Source organism: Chiloscyllium plagiosum, unplaced genomic scaffold (genome assembly GCF_037043375.1).
Source record: "Chiloscyllium plagiosum isolate Xiang-an unplaced genomic scaffold, Cpla_swu_hap1 HiC_scaffold_31, whole genome shotgun sequence".
Classification (NCBI taxonomy): domain Eukaryota; kingdom Metazoa; phylum Chordata; class Chondrichthyes; order Orectolobiformes; family Hemiscylliidae; genus Chiloscyllium; species Chiloscyllium plagiosum.
The window spans coordinates 65,073,836-65,090,055 of NW_028270169.1; the positions used below are offsets into that span (position 1 = coordinate 65,073,836).

At 44.6% G+C, this 16,220-nt stretch overlaps 1 long non-coding RNA gene across 1 annotated transcript; it reads right to left on the bottom strand.

Annotated features, from left to right (window-relative positions):
• Nucleotides 1-3,503: 3,503 nt before the first annotated feature.
• Nucleotides 3,504-13,120, bottom strand: LOC148141959 (uncharacterized). The gene is made up of 3 exons (XR_015752401.1): nucleotides 12,087-13,120; nucleotides 8,402-8,597; nucleotides 3,504-3,861 (listed from the first exon to the last, which is right to left on the bottom strand). It is a non-coding gene; the product is annotated as an uncharacterized LOC148141959 (long non-coding RNA).
• Nucleotides 13,121-16,220: the final 3,100 nt, after the last annotated feature.

Genomic DNA, 16,220 nt, shown 5'->3' on the forward strand with positions numbered 1-16,220 from the left:
CTCTCTCTTCACAGAAAGAGCGGGAGCACCAGGGGGAAGTGACGACGACGAGAGGGGCAGCCGAGACCCGGAAGCAGTTAGTGTAAGCTTACCTGGGTAGGTTTTTTTCCCCCTTTAAAAGCGCGAAGGAGAGGCTTTCAGGGAGCTAGGTTGGAAGCTCAGAGTTAGAATGAACAGAGTTGTTGTCTCTGGTTTGTTACCCGTGCCACGTGATAGAGATTCGAGGAATAGGGAAAGAGAACACTTAAATGCGTGGCTACAGGGATGGTGCAGGAGGGAGGGATTCCGGTTTTTGGATAACTGGGGTTCTTTCTGGGGACGGTGGGATCTCTATAAACAGGATGGTCTACACCTGAACCTGAGGGGCACCAGTATCCTTGGGGGGAGGTTTGCTAGTGCTCTTGGGGGGGGTTTAAACTAACTCTGCAGGGGCATGGGAACCCAGATTGTAGCTTCAGGGTGCAGGGCCTGGAGTGTAGGGAGGTTAGGAACATGGCATCAATTTCCAAGGAGGGTGCCTGTAAACAGGAAAGTGGCTTGAAGTGTGTATACTTCAATGCAAGAAGTATATGAAATAAGGTAGGTGAACTTGCAGCGTGGGTTGGTACCTGGGACTTCGATGTTGTGGCTATTACGGAGACATGGCTAGAACAGGGACAGGATTGGCTGTTGCAGGTTCCAGGATTTAAATGTTTTAGTAGGGTCAGAGGTGGGGGTAAAAGAGGGGGAGGTGTGGCATTGCTTGTCAAAGATAGTATTACAGTGGTGGAAAGAACGATGGATGAGGACTTGCCATCTGAGGTAGTTTGGGCTGAGGTTAGGAATAGGAAAGGTGAGGTCACCCTGTTAGGAGTCTTTTACAGGCCTCCTAATAGTCCTAGAATCATTGAAGAAAGGATAGGGAAGGTGATTCAGGAGATGAGTGACAGTAATAGGGTGGTTGTTATGGGGGACTTTAACTTTCCTGATATTGATTGGGAAAGCTATAGCTCAAGTTCGTTAGATGGGTCAGTGTTTGTTCAATGTGTGCAGGAGAGTTTCCTGACACAATATGTAGACAGGCCAACAAGAGGTGAGGCCATACTGGATTAGGTTCTGGGTAACGAACCAGGCCAGGTGTTAGAATTAGAGGTAGGTGAGCACTTTGGGGATAGTGACCATAATTCGGTGATTTTTACTCTCGTGATGGAGAGGGATAAGTGTGTACTACAGGGCAAGAGTTATAGCTGGGGTCAGGGAAATTATGATGCGGTGAGGCATGACTTAGGATGTGTGGCTTGGAAAAGTAGACTCCAAGGCAAGAGTGTAAATGATATGTGGAGCTTGTTCAAGGAGCAACTATTGAGTGTCCTTGATAATTATGTACCTGTCAGGCAGGGAGGAAAGGGTTGTGCGAGGGAGCCGTGGTTTAATAAGGAATTGGAATCCCTTGTTAAATGGAAGAGGGCGGCCTATCTCAAGGTGAGACGTGAAGGTTCAATTGGGGCGATTGAGAGTTATAGGGTAGCCAGGAAGGACCTGAAGAGAGAGCTAAGAGCAGCAAGGAGGGGACATGAAAGGTCCTTAGTCGGTAGGATTAGGGAAAACCCTAAGGCTTTCTATAGGTATGTTAGGAATAAAAGAATGACTAGGGTAGGAATAGGTCCAGTCAAGGATAGTAGTGGGAAGTTGCGTGTGGAGGCGGAAGAGATTGGGGAGACACTGAATGAATACTTTTCTTCAGTATTTACTCAGGAACAGGGCATTGTCGTCGATGTGAATACTGAGTCACAAATAAGTAGAATGGATGGCTTTGAGGTATGTAGAGAAGAGGTGTTGGAAATCCTGGAAAAGGTGAAAATAGATAAGTCCCCTGGGCCTGATGGCATTTATCCTAGGATTCTCTGGGAAGCAAGGGAGGAGATTGCAGAGCCATTGGCCTTGATTTTTATGTCCTCTTTGTCTACTGGAGTAGTGCCAGAAGACTGGAGGATAGCAAATGTGGTTCCCTTGTTCAAAAAGGGGAGTAGGGATAACCCTAGTAACTATAGGCCGGTGAGTCTCACTTCTGTTGTGGGCAAAGTCTTAGAGAGAATTGTAAGGGATAGGATTTATGCACATCTGGATAGGAATAATGTGATCAAGGATAGTCAGCATGGTTTTGTGAAGGGCAGGTCGTGCTTCACAAACCTTATTGAATTCTTTGAAAAGGTGACGAAGGAGGTTGATGAGGGGAAAGTGGTAGATGTGGTATATATGGATTTTAGTAAGGCATTTGATAAGGTTCCCCATGGTAGGCTACTGCAGAAAATACGGAGATATGGCATTGAGGGTGAGTTGGAGGTTTGGATTAGGAATTGGCTGGATGGAAGAAGACAGATGTTGATGGCAAAGTTTCTTCATGGAGTGCTGCAAGGATCTGTTTTGGGACCATTGCTGTTTGTCATTTTTATAAATGACCTGGAAGAGGGGTTAGAAGGTTGGGTGAGCAAGTTTGCGGATGATACGAAAGTCGGAGGAGTTATTGACAGTGAGGAAGGATGTAGCAGGTTACAGCAGGATATAGAGAAGCTGCAGAGCTGGGCAGAAAGGTGGCAAATGGAATTCAATGTAGCTAAGTGTGAGGTGATTCACTTTGGGAAGAATAACAAAAAGATGGGGTACTGGGCTAATGGTCGGATACTTGGTAGTGTGGATGAGCAGAGGGATCTTGGTGTCCATGTACACAGATCTCTGAAAGTTGCCACCCAGGTAAATAGTGCGGTGAGGAAGGCATATGGCGTACTGGCTTTTATTGGTAGAGGAATTGAGTTCCGGAGTCCTGAGGTCATGATGCAGTTGTATAAGACTCTGGTGCGGCCGCATCTGGAATATTGTGTGCAGTTTTGGTCGCCATACTATAGGAAGGATGTGGAGGCACTGGAACGGGTGCAGAGGAGGTTTACCAGGATGTTGCCTGGTATGGAAGGAAGATCGTATGAGGAAAGACTGAGACACTTGGGGCTGTTTTCATTAGAGAAAAGAAGGTTTAGGGGTGACTTGATTGAGGTGTACAAGATGATTAGGGGGTTAGATAGGGTTGACAGTGTGAACCTTTTCCCGCGTATGGAGTCGGGTATTACAAGGGGGCATAGCTTTAAATTAAGGGGGGGTAGATATAGGACTGAAGTTAGGGGTAGGTTCTTCACTCAGCGAGTCGTAAATTCATGGAATGCCCTGCCAGTAGCAGTGGTGGACTCTCCCTCTTTATGGGCATTTAAGCGGGCATTGGATAGGTATATGGAGGATAGTGGGCTAGTGTAGGTTAGGTGGGCTTGGATCGGCGCAACATCGAGGGCCAAAGGGCCTGTACTGCGCTGTATTGTTCTATGTTCTATGTTCTATGCTTCTTCACGTGAGAGAGAAAGTGACTGAAGAAATTATGAGTCAAATGTAGGTGTGAATATGACGGAAAATTCTTGTCCTCTGTTTCATTCTGACACAGATCTGACTCAGAATGTATCAATGACAGCTATTCATTCTGACGAGCATGGCTATTTATTGAAATTTGGTGTTATTATAATTCTAGTGAAAGCAGAAACTCAATGGTGTAGATTCGATTCCACTCTGGAAATTTCTGATCCATGACTTTCACCGCATGTAAGTGTGATGAGGTCACATGTCACCCCTCTACAAAATGTGCAGAGGAGACCGAGAGCTTATGATATTGGGTTATTATATCGCTGTGCTCCACATTCACGGGTTCGAGTCACACTCTGGTTGCTAACTTCACAAAGCGCTCCAGCAGTTTTCCTTTGCACCTCACACCTCTGGTATACACTGGATCGAGAATCTTGTTCTTGCCCTTCACTGCACGGGAGATTCACGAATAATCGACACTACCTTAAAGTCGAAATGAAGAGTGAGAGCAGTCATTCTATTCAATTGTAGATTAAATTACTGTAATGAGAAGGAACGCATTTTTCTTCCGCGCCCAACACCCCCCCCACCACATTCCATTTTGTCTTTCTATGAATTTACATCAAAAGAAAGAGAAACAAATAACAAGAGATCGGGAGCACACGTTTATCCAGTGGGGTTGTACATGAGTATTTTAACCTAACACTTCACACGATGATCTGATCAGTATTTCAAAGTCACTCGGAATTGGAACCGCAGAAAACTTCTCCAAAGAAACGAACCTTTCATTCTTTCAAAAATGTCTGCTGTGTGTGAATCATACAACGATCCAGCGTGACCACTGACTTGCCAACTGTCTAAGGTCTACCAACTTTTTTCAGTAATCACAGCTTCTGTACACCGCCACCTGTCCTGGCGGTGTACAGTAATCATTTGTTGCTCCCAGGTCACAGCACATTTCGTCTTCCTGCGTTTTTGAGCCTTGTTCCTGATCTGTATGATCTGTTTAATAAACCTTTTTCTATCACTTCATCCCATCCCCTCACAATGCTGAACTTATGAATAAAATAAGGCGTTAGACCAAATGTTAAACAAAGTGGAAGTATGCCATTCAGCCCATGGAATCTGTCCCACCATTCAACGAACTCATGGTTGATCTGATAATCTTCAACCCCTTTCTGCTCACTTACCTCTACAAAATTTCATCATCTTTCTGATTAACTATCTGGCACAGTTTGAAAATACCCAACAACACAGTCTCAACAGCGGTTGCTGAAAAATGCCACAGATTCTTTGGCCCCTGAGCAAAGTAATTACTCCTCATTTCTGAAATAAATGGGCAATTTCTAATTCTGAGTTCATGTCGTCTGGTGCTCTCCTCAGAGCATAGTGCAAACCACCTACCCGTATCTACCCTGTCAAGATCCCATGAATATTGAACGTTTATAATTGTTATTATGTGATTATATCTCCCCTCCACCTCCTTTGTTGCAAGGAGAAAAATCCCAGCCTAAACAATCATTCCATGAAGCTCCATTTTATACAGAGTTAGAAAAACGTTTGTAAATCTCTGGTGTCCTTTTCAGTGTCCTTACATATTAAGACTGGTGGAGAAATTTCAGCGAGGAAACGGGTTGAAATTTCAAGCACAGACGAGAGTTGGAACTTGAAATCAGAAAGCGTTTGGAATCGGATTGATCCACAGAATGACCAAATACAGCAATGGTAACTCTGACAAATGAGAATCTAATCATATTCGATTGACATTCAATGAGTGGTAATGAATTTGTAACTGAATTCCTCCGTGTAATCGTCCTGGGAGCTAGTATTTAGGAGAAATAGAACCTGAACCGCCCATAAGACCATAAGACCATAAGACATCGGAGTGGAAGTAAGGCCATTCGGCCCATCGAGTCCACTCCGCCATTCAATCATGGCTGATGCGCATTTCAGCTCCACTTACCAGCGTTCTCCCCGTAGCCCTTAATTCCTCTAGACAACAAGAATCTATCAATCTCGGCCTTGAAGACATTTAGCGTCCCGGCTTCCACTGCACTCCGTGGCAATGAATTCCACAGGCCCACCACTCTCTGGCTGAAGAAATGTCTCCGCATTTCTGTTCTGAAATGACCCCCTCTAATTCTAAGGCTGTGTCCACGGGTCCTAGTCTCCTCGTTTAATTGAAACAATTTCCTAGCATCCACCTTTTCCAAGCCATGTATTATTTTGTATGCCTCTATTAAGTCTCCCCTTAATCTTCTAAACTCCAACGAATACAATCCCAGTATCCTCAGCCGTTCCTCATATGTTAGACCTGTCATTCCAGGGATCATCCGTGTGAATCTCCGCTGGACACGTTCCAGTGCCAGTATGTCCTTCCTGAGGTGTGGGGACCAAAACTGGACACAGTACTCCAAATGGGGCCTAACCAGAGCTTTATAAAGTCTTAGTAGTACATCTCTGCTTTTATATTCCAACCCTCTTGAGATAAGAGACAACATATAAAGAAGTTAACTACAAAAACATGTCCGTCGGTCGACTTTGTTTGATTATTAACTCAACTCTTGTCTCTGCGAAGCCTACATCGTCCGCAATGCACAAATTAGATGTTTAACAGAACTCTCTCCATTTGCCTAGATGGGTGCAGCTTAATACCACTGAAGGAACTGGGCACCCTTCACGACAATGCAGTCACTTAACTGTATATTGTTCAACACCTGAACTTTTATTCCCTTAACTGCGAAGGCACAATTGCAGCAGAGTGCATCACCTAGAAGATTCACTGGAGTAAGTCATCCAGGCTTTGTTGACAGAACCTTCAAAGCTCAAAAAACTGTACTGACTATAAGGTCAAGGTTGAAGATGCACTGAAACTTCACCATTTGCAAATTACCCTCCAAGGCACATACCAGCATGACTTGGAGAGGAATCAGTGGTAAATTCATTAAGTGGTGAAACGTTCTTGGTGGGCTAAGATTTATACTTCAGCCCTCCCTCTTCTGTCTTACAATTTTAAAAAATGTTGATTATTGCATTGACCAGATTTGTGCTCATTCTTTTAGTTGTTTCCTAAACCGGCGGTTGCTTAAGATCGAATATCATCTACAGTCTGTGGCAAAAACAGAAAATATCCAAAAACCCTCTCGAACAACTGACCTCCCTGTTCAACAATCTTCAGAGATCTGTGAACGTCCACTCCAAGATCTCTTTGTTCCTGTGCACCAATCAGAATCCTCACTGTTATTGTTACAACTCTCCAAATTCATTACCACTCATTCGTCTGGATTTAATTCCATTCGCCATTGTTCCTTTCCACTTGATTCATACATCCCTGCGGTCCCTGACGTTATTCATCATAGGCAACTACACGACCAATTGTTGTATCGTCTGTAAACGTCTAAATCATGACTCCTACAATGAAGTTTGAATTATTGATCTACATCAGGAAACAGTGGCACTTCACTGGAAACAGGCATCCAAACATGGTTCATGGCTGGATGGAATGAACACCTGCCATGTTCCAGTCTCCAAGGGTTGCTAGCCCAAATATCACCATTACATTTGCAGATAACACAAAGATTGGTGGAGTAGACAGAAAGCATAGGGGACTGTCAAAGAATGAAGGGGAATATAGATAGACAGAAGAGCTGAGTGAGGAAGTGATTAAGGTGCACATTAAGGGGATCGGTATGTGTGATAGGAATAAACTTCTCATGGGAAGGGTTAACAACCAGAGATGTACGTAAACGCAAAGGAGAGGATTTTCAGAGCAGATATAGGAAGAACGTTTTCCCTCTGAGAATGTTGCTTATTTGGAATTCACTGTTTGAACGTGTGGTAAAGCTACGAGACATCAAAACCGTTTCAGGAGTATTTAGCCGAATACTTGAGAAGCTAGAGCACACATGGATAAGGACCAGGTACTGGAAAGTGGGGCGAAGATAAACAGATGTCTGATGAAAGATCCAAATACCGTACCGAAAATAAAGACCATAAAAGCATGGGAAGGGTATACGCATGGATACGACTGGCGATCTGTTACAAGGGTCTGTGGAATGCTACAGTCAAAAGATGACTTTGGCAGGATGGGGCCGCTGTGGCAGGATGGAATAAGAATAGTGGAATGCTCCTACACCAGTTAGCAGAGTCAGAGTGTGCTGAAAGGTTACTATGGCAGGCTGAGGTAATAACAATTAGTCAAGTTAGCCTTGCCTGCTAAATATCATCATGGCAGGTTAGGACAAGTCGTGACAATAAATATTTAGGACATGGCTTTAAGTATTCAATTGATAGTTCGGACAGTCAGTCTGCTTGAGACCCTCGTGGCAGGATAAGACATTAAATATCAGATCGGTAGTTAGTAGAGTCAGTTTGGGACAGGAAAACATTGTGGTAGATTGGGTAGCTAAATATCTAATCATGACAGGTTAGTCTGGGATGGAAGATCATTGTAGCAGAGGTGGCAGTAAAATACCAAATCATGACAATAGAATAATATTAAGTTGAATGTTGGAAAACCCATAGTGGCAGAAGTGGAGTGATAATTGGAACTAACATCATTGGTTTATTGTGTAGCTGGAGTGAGGTAATTCGGACTAACACAGTTGGGCGTGCTGATGAGCTAACGAAACATGAGTAAGGAAAAGGTACAAAATGCCATGGACCCCGAGGTTCGGGGGCATTCAAGAATTTGCTTTCTGAATGTCACGGTTTTTTGTTTACAAATAAAAAGATCTACTCCTTGAAGGTCTCTCCGCATTTCCTGGTGATTGTCTACATTTTCTCCACGACAACCGCAACTTTGGATGCAATAAAATTGTGGGCGCACGGCTCTGTGGCGCAATGAAAAGCACATTAGATTTCTACGGCATTGTTAACAATGCTATTCAAAGTTTATGGGTATGATTTCCACCAGAATCGGAGTTTAGACGCCAGTTCAATCAATGATTGTGCTGCTGAATCATCATCAATTCCCGTCGTCAGGAGTTCGCGACCGTGCTGTTGACCAGAGAAAATTCCTGACCTTCTTGGTTGTGAGTTTTGACGCAATCATATCGTTTGAAACATGATCAACCAGAATCAGCTGTTCAGCCGCAAAACCTGCAAAGTTCGTGCAGAAACCCACTGCCTCGAAACACTTTTCCTTCCCATGGTGGCACAGACAGTTTCGATTGCTGAAATATAATTTTCCCTTTGTGTAACAGGTTGTTGTGGATGAGCTGGGGAAAAACATTGAAGCGTTTGATCAGCCATGACGATATCAAATGGCGGGATAGGAGCGGTGTTTGGAATAGCCTCCTCCTGTTCCCTTCTTTCTGTGCTGTTTCTGACAGAAGGTTTTCAACAATAATATGATGAGGACAATCTGAATCTACACCATGGAATATCAAGATGCTCCCCTTTACACCACCGCTCTCACAGCTGGAATGGACAGTTCCTATTGCAGCTTTAGATCAGACAGTGAAGGTTTCTCTCAGGCGCTTTGTCAGACTGCATGCTCCTTTACACAGATTTCCAACTAGGCACATGGAGCAAGCAAACGTGTGAATATTGGGGGTTCAGGGACAGATTTCCCCTCTGCTGCTCTGCAGTTCTGGACATGGTGACGTACAAGAATTTCTGGCATTTTGAGTCTTACTGTGCATTCTTCCTACTTTACAATTTAAACTGGAATTTAATTTATACTTGCAAGACATTTTTACATCTTCAGTATTCATGGAACTCGTGCAACGTGGTCTTGAATGTAGGAATGGTGAAGATTATTGATGAATGCAATGTTTCATGTTACCTGTCTGACTTTTCAGAAGGAGGTTGGTGAACTTTCATTGATTCGAATTCTGTGCCGAATTGAAACCGATCGAAGAAAAAGCCCTGCGACAGCGGCAATGTAACATTGTAAAAAAACGCAGGAACCAACAGAAACCCATTTTTCAATGAATTCAATTTTGCACATTTTTTTGTGTCCTTTCCTGAACCTGATGCTTCAAAAATCACAGGTTGGCGTCAGTTTCACCTCGTCTGTGTCAGCTTTAATTTCAGAACCACATGGTTCAGGGGTGTCATGGTGGCTCAGTGGTTATCACTGCTGCCTCACAGCAGCTGTATCCGCGGTTCGATTCCAACCTCGGGTAGTTTGCACATTCTCCCCCCGTCTGTAGTGGGTTTCCTCCCACAGTCCAAATTAGTCAGGGGGAAATGGTTCTGGGTGGGTTACTCTTCGGACTTGTTGGGCCGAAGGGCATATTTCCACACGGTAGGGAATCTAATCATCACGGCAAAAGTAAAGCAGTTGCGTTAAAGTTCCCAAGGTAGGAGTAGGCCACGTGACAGCTTTGCTGTCTGCGGGTCTAGGAGCACAATTTGTCAGTGCCTGGTACTTAAAGGTGCGTAAAATGCCAAGGTTGCAAGTTCAATGCTTATCTGAAGATATTGTTACTGTCATTGACCAGGAAATATTGGAGCATCAGACTGAAACGCAGTTGAAAACAATATTGAGTAAAGTAGCAGTTATTTGAAAACTTCAGTTTCTGATTTGGGGAAATGTTCTGTATTTGGGAAAAGTGTCAATTATTAACTGAAAAGCTACAAATATTCCCCAGGTGAATATCCGTCTGTGGATAAAGAAACAGAGGTGAAGTTTTAGCTTGATGACCTTTCTCAAATCGCTGACTCTGCCCTGGATTACATTCTGGGAAAGTCTGTTTATCTCGTTTCATATCATTCCATTTTCTGCAAACTCGCACAGCTCATTAAACCAATCGAAAGTATTAGATCTATCTCTTTGGGAGTTTGATTGTTGTCAGTAAATCTGGTAAACGCATAACAAGTAGTTTTGTTGTTGGGAGGAACAGAGGGTTCAAACTGGAATAAGATCGAGTCTTGTCGCAGGATTTTCCAAGCGGAGATCAGAGAGTATTAAATGGACTCACTCCCCTTTTTGGTGATTGTGACTAAATGTTCAAGGCAAGAGATGGCAATGATAATCATGTTTTACATCGACCAGCCAAATCTTACTCACCAGAGGCACCATAGTTTTACAGATCAGGAGAGCGGGGGAGATAATGCTCCTTATGGTTACCTGAGACAGTGAGAAAATTAATCCCATGCTGTTGGTCTCAATTTTCTCATAAACCAGTTAGACAGCGGACTGAGCTAACCGAACTTCCATCCAATGTAGAGCTCAATCAAACAGCTCAGTGCATTTACAACCTATAATGTTTCATGTAGAATGAGCTGCTGCACCTTTCAACGCCAGCAGCTCTTCATATACTTAACATTTTCAGTTGCAGGTGTTATGACATTTCTTTCCGATGAACGTTAACCAAATCGAGAGTGTGTTCCTTTTACCTCGCCATCCAGGCATCCCAGGATCCCTGTCGCTGTTAAATTCACTCCCTGTGTCTCTGCTCACGCTTTTCAAATATTCTGGAATCAGCTCCTAAAATGTTTTTATTTCTGAAAATTCATCTCTAATTTCAATAACTCTCAGAATAAAAAAATGATTGCTCCAACCATCTTTATCGTTCCCCACTGGCTTTGAAGTTCTAACCTCTAGTTTCCACTCACCTAAACGAGGGAATTTCCCTCATATTTACTCTTACCAACTTCACAGCAGCTGGATAACCTCCCTTCGGTCACAACTAAGTCTTTCCTGATTTCTCCCGCATGATTCTTTATCTATCCCACTATCCCATTAAATCCCCTCTTTTCTTTTCTAGTGGTTTTATGTCCTAGTAAACCTCATTTCCATCGCTTCTATCTATTTTGTATCAAGTGAAATCTGGCCGTGTCATTCCGAATGTCTTTATATTCCAGTAAATGCTGCCCGTGTCTTTCATCATGTCTTTATATCCCAGTAAGTTTCAACCTGCGAAAGGATGCTGGGTCCAATTCAATGCATGAAAACTCACCACTAAGCTATGCAATCTCATTACCGATACAGGAAAGGTGGAAGCAATTTCAATTACAGCTGAATCGATTGGCTGCAGCAGCTTCGGATCAAATCCCAGTCACTTCAGTGGCTGTGGTTTTTATATTTATTTCTTCTCTACGTGTGCTGAAGTGACACTCTGGGGGATCAATTACTATTGTCAGCCATATCTTCATGAGCCATGAAATGCTGAGGTTGTGAGATCAGAGCAGTTTTTATTTACATAGAACATTCACTGTTCGAATTTCAGACTCAGGAATTTGACAGAGAGCGATTTGGAGCGAAATTTGAGCAGGGGGTGTTTACCCCATGACGTAACACCAGCTTCTGTGGTTGCTTTGTTGTTTACCTCATTTGTGCGTTTTGTCTCATTGAGGATTTTGAAGCTGTCCCCTCTATACAAAAGGTCCGTGCTTGTGCAGCATTGTACAGTAGATGCAGTACAATAACACCCAACGCTGATTCAGTCGACTTATCCAGATATTGACCCATGGAAACAGCACTGTGCGTTCTCCTCGAGTCTAACAAACAGTTTCCTCACAGATAATGTTACATTCCCACTCTCATACCTCTTTTCATTCCATCGGCTTCTGTTCTTCACTGAAGCCGAATCAGCAGATCTTGCCACTGAGTCATTTCTTTGTATGTGTTCAGATCATATGAACAGAATGTCACAGTGGGAGTGCCCTGGGCACCAGAAGTCAGGGAACCATACTCTGCTCTTCATCATTTCATGAACACCAAGGAGAAATAGCTGTGCTCTTCAAAATTTACTCACCTGTTATAAGAAGCAAGATAAACAGTTCCTGGTTCCTTTTTTTTTGTCACACGGGCCAGGATTGTAAATGCTGGAACCAGTTGAGACTGTCCGCTCTCCCACATCCATTTTCTCTCCAAAAGGTGTTAAGATGACGGTCTGAATCGCTTTCTTCTGTTCCCTGTCAGTCTGGGATGATGTGAGCTGTGAAATCTACTCCCTGAACTGGATGTAACATGGTAAAATGTATACACATCAAGTGGAGTGTGTGTGAGTGACAGGACTCGCTGCAGTAACATCCCATGCTGATTCAGACAGCAGAGGCCTCCCGTGACTTCGAGAGGACACACTGTTCCCGATGACTTGGAGAGATTCTCTCTTTTCCAGAAGTTGTGCACATTTCTATCTGACTCAGATGGCGTTATTTGCACAAGATTCCCAAAAAGAAGATGAGTTCCTGTGCATGTGCGATCTCCCTTTTCTACACATTTCCAGAATTTCCATACCTCCCACTCCCACCAGCCTCCTCCCCCTCTCCACAACCCCGTGTTTAATAGGGAGCCGAAGAGCGCGTTCATGCTGCTTCCCACCAGCACTGCCTGCCAATGGAAGATGAGTTTGTCCAGTCATCAACGGAGAGCGCCCGGGGGAAGCAGCTCGCGCAGCCTCCTGGGAGAAGCGCGTCAGAATGGAAAGGAGCTGTTATTAAAACTCTGTGCTGCTTTCACTCCGAAACAGCAAAAATAACCTTAGCTTACAAGAAAAATCACCAGATTTATAGTGCCCACGTCTGGCGCCGTTCTGGCTCGTTTGTCTCGGGTGTGTTATCGCCTCAGGCGGGTGACTTACGTGCGAGAGGTCTCGGGTTCACATCCCGGATGAGCCCTGGAATTTTGCTCACTGCCTCATTTTTGACTGAGAATGTATGATTTTGATGAGATCAAGGTCAGTTCAAGATTCCAAAGCTTAAAAACACGCACCAGCAAGTTCAAGAGCAGCTTCTTCTGGGCCGTTATTGCTCTGAGAAATGAATTGTCTAACTGGAAATAATGCTGATCCTGCCAATGCGGATCTTGCTGAGCGCACGTCCTGTACGGAGTAACCTGAATTCCTGAGTCTCTCCAAATTTTGTTTTTCTCACGCTGTGATCTGCATGTCCTTAATTACTATAATCTGCTTTTACCAATCACAAGCAAAGCTTTCCACTGTACATACATCCATGTGACAATCAATCAATCACAGTCATTTCGTCATTGTGTGGAGCCAGCACAGCGAAGGTGGGCTGCATGGCCTCAATTTGCAGTGTGGCATATTTTGTCATTCTGAGTGAAATCGCAGTTAAATCAACAGAATTTGGGAAGTTACAGAGTGGTTATGTTGACACAGCCGGGACACATCTGTGCCACAGTGTATCACACAATAACAGTGATGATCTTTTGACGTCATCCTCAAAGGTACATGCTACAAAAAGCTGAAGACTGCGGGAAACTGCTGTGGTCAGCGCTAACAGAGCGGCCCAGCGGGAGCCTGGTAGGCCCATAAACCAGAAATTAATGGATAAGTCGCATCCTCTGCTCACTGACAATTCCAGCTTTCAGTGTGTGTACTGCCCCTGCCAGTGTTCCTTTATAACCGTGTTCCGTTCTTCGCATTACATATTGATGAGCCTTCTGTGTCCTGTCACTCAATGGTATCTGAACTAAATATCTCGTATTGATACATCCGCCAAATTTACACATTTGAGGAAACACTCTTATAAAGGTATGGAAGACAGTTTCCTGTTCTCTGCCGGTCTGCTATGATCTGATTCGCAAAGGCACTTGCCTGAGCTGGGAATACACTGATGAAGGTGAGAGGTATCAGTTGTGGTGTGTACCATGCACATGACGCCTGTCACACAGCAGGGTCCTCCGGTGAAATGAAAAGCCGTAAATGACATGTGGATCAGCATATTGGAGACAACATTTCGACACAGACACAGCTCCCCATTATTAGAACAAACACCAGAATAAGCTCAGAGAGAAGCAAGCAATGGAGAGTTGCCATGGATTCGATAGGCTGAACGGCTTCTATCGGCACGTGACTGACGTCCCACGTCGCTGCTGGGACAGAGCGGCTGAGGGAGAAACAATGGCTCGTTTTAACCCTCCTTTCCTCTGTGCACTGCAGGGCTGTGGTGTTGGATCTCAGTGAATGAGGGTTTCACTCGGAGTCTCTTCATCTGGGACAGCTGGGGCTCAGATGTTAACTGCTGCCCGATTGCAGCAAAGAAACCGACGCCTCTGACACAAAAGCCTTTCTGTAGGATTGTTCTGTGAAGATGGATTCTGAACAGAAAACAGGCTACATAAAATTGCACTTATTTGAATTTTACTGAGGGAAGACAGTCCGCAACCCCTTTCTCCCTTTCCCACCAGCTCAGCATCTTTCTCTCTGTCTCAAATAAATGATATTTGGAGGAAGTTCGCAATCAAAGTTGCTAAATCCCAGCGGCTGATGCACTTGGCTGTGCCAGTGAGAGGAAGCTTCAGAGCGCATCCGTGCTTCCGTCCCCTGACACTGTCTGCAAGTGGAGGGATATGTCTGAATACTCTGCCAATGGAGACAGCTCAGTCCGCGGGGATGGGATAAACAGCACTGTTCCGCCCGGGGAAATCCTGCAGTGTGTCCTGTGGATCAGACACAGTACACTTTATCATTCAGATCATACCAGAGTGGGAGCGCTCGAGAAGGCCAATCGGTTACTTGTACCTGTGTCAGCTCAGGAGTTACAAAAGATGGGTGAAAGTGGAAACGTTGTGGATTTGTTCAGGCTTCAAGTGTTTACATGAAGCAGGAAGCAGAAGAAGATGCACTGTGAAGCGATTGAGAACTGACTACAGGAGCAGCAAATAAGTTGTACAGCGCAAAGGAGAGCTTTGAAGTAATGAATTCTGGTTGATGGGCCGATCATGCTTTCACTAGGGCACGCTGCTACAGAAGAAAGTATTTCAGTGTCTCTCGGAATTGTGATGTCGCAGGCAAATATCGCCGTTACACTGCAGGAAATTCCTTTTTCCAATGTGAGTGCAGTCTCTATGTAAAATAGCTTATATATCGAACCCTTTCACATAAATAATTCCACTCCATCTCAGTGTGTTGTATTGTCTCCTTTCCACTTTACCTGTCATTGTGCCTGCACTAAAGGTGCTTTGCTCCTTCTGCGTGTCTTTTACAGTCTGGGTGATATGATGCAGTTGTACTGACCCACCTTCTGACAGAATTTTCCACTTCACTTCAGCCCGCCCTAACGTCGCTATCCGATACCATTCCCGTTGTTTAAGTGTTAAGCGATAGTCTCAAATCCAGCCTGCCCTCACCCAAAATAAATGCAAAACTTAGTCACACTGACCCCTGCAATCCAGGGGCATCTTCACTCTGGGGTCATTGATTATTCCTTGGAGAAAGTTAGGACTGCAGATGCTGGGTAACAGAGTGGGAAATGTGATGTTGGAACAGCACAGCAGGTCAGGCAGCATCCGAGAAGCAGGAAAATTCACGTTTCAGGCATAAGCCCTTCATCAGGAATAAGGCTTGTGAATCGGAGATGAAAGATAAATCGTAGGGGTTTGGGGTTGGGGGGAGGTTGCTGGGAAAGCGATAGGTGAATGAAGGTGAGGGAGAAGATGATCGGTCAGAGGGGTCAGTGAGAAAATGGGTCCAGAGGGTGGTGCTGAGATGAAGGGGAGGAGAAATGAGGAAGCTGTTCAAATCCACAATTATCCCGTGTGGTGTTAGGGTCCCAAGGCGGAATATGTGGCGTTCCTCCTTCAGACATTGTGTGGGAACGGTTTGGCGGTGAAGAGGGCCCAGGAGCTGTGCGTCTTTGATAGAGTGGGGAGGGGATTTGAAGTGTACAATCTTGGGGCGGTGAGGTTGGTGGGTGCGGGTGTCCCAGAGATGTTCTCTGAAATGATCTGCAAGAAGATGTCCTGTGTACCTGACGTAAGAGACCGCACTGGGTGCAACGAATGTAGTAGATGATGTTGGTAGTGATACAGGTGAATTTCCAATGGATGTGGAAGGATCCCTTGGGGTCTTGGATGGAGATGAGGGGAGTGGTGTGGGCGCTGGTTTTACCCTTCCTGTAGTGGCAAGGAACAGTGCCAGGAGAGT